We start from the raw sequence: 6,119 nt of genomic DNA, 5'->3' as shown, positions 1-6,119 counted from the left end.
ATACCGCGACTTTGCCCCTACTCCTCGTCTACTTCACATATCAACATGCATAACATAAACATAACACAAAGATTTAACGAGTTCCCCTCAGGCAGAGGGTACATCTCGTGTGGGAACCTTCTCCCACAAACATCCACTATCAATCAATCAAGGTTTACACAATGTTTCATATACAAAGCTTAGAAAGCAACTACAAGGAAACCGGAAGAAGAAAACATACAATATCTAGCTTTTCTTCTTCCCCTCTCTCTGTCTCTGGTTCAGCTCTCCCTTCCATGTATAACCACGAAACACCTCCAGAACCCCAAAGAAGCAGCTCCACCTTCGTCTCTGATCAGAGTGTCCTGAAGACACCTTAAACCTAGACAAGGTTATGTCCGGCTCTCAGCCATTCGACCCCAGCAAAGCTTCTGCTCCTTTATCATGGTTATGCGCACAGCTTCAAGCTCCATGTACGACGCCCTACGCATGCTCTCTGCACTGCACTTTGTGTCTCTGTATCTGCCCGGCACAGCGCCCTGCATTGTGCCCTACAGCCGCCACCAAGGTACCACCAGCTTCTTTAGTGCGTCTTTGTGCTTACTTCCTGTTTCTTCTTTAACCCTAGCTTCCCTTATATATTGAAATCCTAGAGCTTATGTCGGTTTAGTCCTGCAGGCCACACAACCCGGATCTTGTATTGGCTTCACATCAGTATAGGCCCAGTTCATGGTTCAGACCAAATAAGCCCATATGAAGCAAACATTTACAACAGTAACGTCTTTGGTTGATGGTTGCACCGTGACTCGAAGCTTAATGCCAGCCTGACAAAGACCGGTCTTCAAGTTTACAAAATAATGCACTCCTAGTTTAGTGAGCTTAACGAGATCGTGTCCGATCTTGTACACGGCTACGGTAGAATTCGATTCACATGATTTGAAGTCAAAATCATCGCTGATTTCTCTAACGTCGCTGATGTCCTTGTTGTACTCGAAATAGAGAGTATCTCCAACACGAAATTGTTTATTTTTACTCCACTTGTAATAATAGTAACTGTTGTAGATGCTCCATCCTTTGGAATTACCTACCTTGTAGATCCTTCCTATCTTGCTCGGTGGTGGTGGAGGAACTGGACGTGAAGGTTCATGGTTCTTGCTCGGTGGTGGTGGAGGAATCGGACGTGACGGTTCATGGTTCTTGCTCGGTGGTGGTGGAGGAGGAACTGGACGTGACAGTTCATGGTTCTTGCTCGGTGGTGGTGGTGAAGAAGTAATTGGACGTGACGTGTCATGGACGACAAGAACGTCGAGTTTAAGTCCGTTGACTCATTGAATTTGATTTGAGGTGATGAAGTAATGATGTCCTGGTTCCTTGAAGGTTACGACATCGTATCCGGTGTTGTAAACAACTTTAGGAGAAGAGGAATCGCATGAATCATATTCTAAAGCGCTGGAAACTTGAGCGAGGTCGTTGACGTTCTGATCGTATTCGAAGACGAGGGAATCTCCGACGTGGAATTGCTTATGTTCAGCCCAAGTGTCGTCTTTCACAGTCGTCCATCCATAGTCACCACCAACTGTGTATAGTTTAGCCTAGGTGCAACTAAGGAGAAACATGATCAGGAGCACGAAGCCAAAGATCTTCTTGGTGGCCATGATTTTCGGATCGTATGGATAGGAAGAAGAAGTTGAACGATGATGAAATGTTTGGTGAAAAAAGAAGTCACCTATTTATATAATTACGAATCATAATTAATCCTTGTCCTTTTAGGATTAAGTTTAGGTTAATCTTTAACATGAATGAATTTTAAGATTCTTCTTTTAAACGTTGTTCCTTTTTGGAACTGGATTCACTTTTTTGCAATTCTTTTTTATAGTACAAGATTAGACCCGAGTATTAACGCATATTAAAAAATATATGTAAAATGATATATAGCTCAGGCATTCCATTTGGCAATACAATTATACTGTATATTATTACATCATAGTAAAATTAGATTTTAATTATATGTACTTAATCCCAATATTAAAATTATATCAAAGTTATATCTTACTTAATATTAAAAACAATTAAAAATTAGTGAAACATAATTCTCAAAGAAAAAACTGAATACAGTACTAACATCATCTCATAATTGAAAAATAACAATATTTATTAATTTTCCTCAAATTTTTATGAATTTAAAGATAAATTTACTTCCAAGAATATATATATATATATATATGTAAATATATGCTCTAAATTACGTAAATATATATATATATATATATATATATATTTAAAGTTTGATATTATAGTTAAATTTTGACAAACAAAAAGAAAAAAGAGAGAAAATATAATTAATATTGTTCATAAAAAATTGTGCATAGCTTTAATAATATAACGAAGTTTAATGGTGGTGTATTTTGAAAAAACTATAACAACAATTTATTTGTTTATATATATAATGGTGAATATCTAAAATCCGTTTTTTTACCATTCATAATTAATAGTGTATTTTATTAATTATGGTATTATATAAATTAATTGTATAATTTCCTTAATTGTTTTTCTTAGTAATTTAAAATTAGAAAGAGTATTATCTTTTTGTATTATATTTATTAAATTGTTTAAATTTTTTTATTTCTTATAATTCTCATATTAATTTTAAATTTTGTTGAAACAAAGTTTTTTTATAACACATGACAAAATCTCTATTCGTTAAAATTGACACGTGTCACGATCACGTAAATGACTAATTTTGAAAACCAAACTTTATATAATAAGATTTTATTTATTTAAATTATTATAATCTTTTTAAGAATATACAGATTGAGTAATTATTTATTAAAGGACATCAAAATACATCTCTTCATGATACATCACGAGCCTTATCTCAAGGGAATATGTTTTACAGCCATTTAGATCCAGATCAGTAATTACCATATTCAAAAATGTCGTAGTAAATATTGCCTAGCTTCCCAAAATTGTACCAACCATTTCACTATCATAATCTCTTTTGTTCAATTAATATCTTTTGTTCAATTTAATTTTATACAAATTAAATTATTGTACAACATTTTCACTAAAAATATATACATATAATTAAATTAAATGCAAAACCCGTAAACATTTCCCTGTTTTCTAACAGACATATTTATCATTCACCCGCGTTGTAACGGCCTTAACTGATCATTACTTTATATTAATATTTTTTAATAATATTCCACAAACTTAATTATTTACACAATATTTCATGTATTCAATTCTAAACAGTAATATTGTAACAACCCGTCTCGTGGACCCCACTAGCCTCACTGCTAGCTTGCTTCCATAGACCTAAAGCTGGCTTTTTAGGGCATCGATCCTAACACCTCACCGTGGCTAATAGAACTATTCATCCAAATCCACAGTAGGTTATTGGATTTGAATGAATAGTTCCATTTGCCACGGTGAGGGGTTAGAATCGATGCCCTGCAGGGCCAGCTTTGGGCCTATAGGGGCAAGCTAGCAGTGAGTCTAGTAGGGTCCCCGGGACGGGTTGTTACATAAAAATCGATTTTTATTGTAACAACCCGTCCCGTGGATCCCACTAGCCCTCCGCTAGCTGCCCAAACGGATCGTCCGTGGATCCTGCTAGCCCCCCGCTAGTCGTCCGAACGGACCCCAAGCTGGCCCTGTAGGGCATCGATCCTAACCCATCACTGTGGATATCCCAAACTACCAGTAGGTTATTGGTGCGCCAAGCGTTCCTCGAACCCTAGTCCCCACCCTTTAACAACCTTCCCACAGGACAAGCTGTCACCAATTGATCCGCGAACCAAAATTCCGGTTTAGGGATTGCATCGGTCGATGTAGTAGGTGCATCGGCCGATGCAAGGTTGTTTTCTGCGGACGAGTTTAAGTTAAACGCTGTGTTTTGGGTTAGGGAAAACTCTTAAGTCGTGTTTTTGTCTAATTCGACGAGTTCAGCCGTTTTTGAGAGAAAAGAAGGGAGAAAACTGTTCTTGAGTGTTCTTGGTGATTTCTGGTGTTTGGAGGCGTTTCGTGTAGAGATCTGTAGCTGGGATCATTGTAGGAGCTTCTTGGCAAAGGTAAGTGCATGACCATGGCTTATCTAAGCTGGAGATTTCTCTGATCTGCTTGTTATGTGTTGTTAGACTTGTTAGATTGTTATTTGGGACGTTGGGAAGCTTTCTTGTGGGTTGGGATCGAGTTTTGTGGTTGTAGGAACAAAGATCCGGCGAGAAGCTTCGGAGGAAAACGATGTTCGGCATTGCATCGGTCGATGCACATTGAGCGTCGGTCGATGCAAATGCGAGGACGGCGCGTAAAATCTAGGGTTTTCGTGCTATGTCGAGCATTAAAATCTATGCAAGGTTAAACCTATGCAAGGTTAACTTGCATCGACCGATGCTCCCATTGCATCGACCGACGCAACCTCCAACTGGTGTCGGTCGATGCATGTTGGTGTCGGTCGATGCTGAGTCCTGGTTTGTTATTGTTGATTGTTGATTGTTTATTGATGGTTAGAGATGTCTCTATTGCTTGTGTGTATAGCCCAATAGATGGGAGGATTACCTTACTGAGTGTTTATAAAATACTCATGCATTGCAATATGTGTTTGTGGTGCATGTAAAGGCAAAGTGTGATCGTGGAATCAAGACAATGAAGAGGAGGATGTTCTAGGGACTCGATTGGATTTTGTTTGGCATTGCTAGGTTGCTAGAGTTGGGTCATTAGAAACATTGCTAGGTTGCTGATTCCATGTTTCCTGATGATTTGGATATGGATTTGTGGTTTATTTTATTATTGGAATATTATTGGTTATTTCCGCTGTTTGATTGTGGTTGTGGTTAGGTGGCTGATGGATATGGGACCACTAGTTGTAGTTTATTATTATTATTTATTATTTAAAAAAACAACGGGTCGGGTCGTTTCAGTTTGGTATCAGAGCCCTTACGTTTCTAGGTTTGGGTTCACTAGGCTTTGTGTTGTAGATATTTGGGAGTGCATGCCTTGATTGATTATGTGAGTTAGTAAATTGTGTGTGGCATGGAGTCCTAAAACATCCTCTTCGAGCCTACAGTGTGATTCCACGGTGAGTTTTGTTTTTTTTTTTTTGTGTTTTTGTATTATGTTAAGATTGCTTGTTAGCCTCTGTTCTTGGAAGTGCAGTGGCTAAAAGTGGTTGTGTTTTGGTCGCAGACGGGGACGGGGTCGTGATCATGTTCGGGCGGGTCCCGAGGCCAGCGAGTGTGTGGTCCAGAGTTCCACGAGGAAGTACGTCAGAGGGTCGCAAGCGTATCAGGAGGGACCAAAGGGGGTTAGCCGGTGAGCGTGCCGGGGGTGCTGGGAACCCAGGTGTGGGGTTGCAGCAAGTGAAGCCCAGGGTCGAGATGATCAATTGACGGATCTGTTGGCGTACTGTTGGAGCGGTTACCGAGAGGGGTACCAGTGCAGGCTTTAGTTGTACCGCATGTTGCATGGTGCAGCCGAGGGCTGTGGATGTTGAGGACCTTCCATCTTATGTTAGGGGGATGGAGTAGTGGTAGATGACCGGTGCGAGATTCTTTGCGAGAGGTATCGAGCCTAGAGAGGCGGATAGATGGACATATGTAGTTGGAGCAGATATTTCTCTGTTTGGTGGGTAATCTAGTTGGATATTAGAAGTTGTCTGTGTAGGTGTAACATTGTAATGTTAAACTCGTACCAAGGGAAGTACCTTTTGTCGAAAGATGTTTATAGTCTTTAAGGATTGTTGCTCCTGAAGGGGATGGTGGGTTTCCCGGAATACCGATAGCTCGAGGGGCTGTGGGCCCCGAGAGTGGCAGAGGGGATGATGTTCTCCTGAGGGGAAGAGTAGTTCCCCTGATACCGAGATCTTGAGGATTGTGGCCCAAGAGTGAGACGGTGGTCTGAGAGTGAGTTCGGTATGGCTCGAAGGTTGCGACCTAAGAGTGGGAAGTAGGGAGCAAGCAATGCCTAGGACGTGAGTATAAACATAACGACTGATTGTAGACCTCGAGAGATTGACGATGGTTTAATCTCGGGGTTTGGATGTGTGACCAATGGGTCAGGGTTTTATGACCAGAGCGGTTATGAATGTTTGGCTGATGCGCCAGGATTGTGAGGCCGATGGTGCTGGAGTCCCAGGAAGG

General features: G+C 40.3%; 1 pseudogene; it reads right to left on the bottom strand.

Annotated features, from left to right (window-relative positions):
* Positions 1-713: 713 nt before the first annotated feature.
* LOC147934120 (blue copper protein-like) lies at positions 714-1,634 on the bottom strand (annotated as a pseudogene).
* Between the last annotated feature and the right edge of the window lie 4,485 nt (positions 1,635-6,119).

The sequence above is a fragment of the Camelina sativa genome, chromosome 11 (genome assembly GCF_030686135.1).
Source record: "Camelina sativa cultivar CO46 ecotype springtype chromosome 11, ASM3068613v1".
NCBI lineage: Eukaryota > Viridiplantae > Streptophyta > Magnoliopsida > Brassicales > Brassicaceae > Camelina > Camelina sativa.
This window is presented reverse-complemented; position numbering and strand designations above follow the sequence as displayed.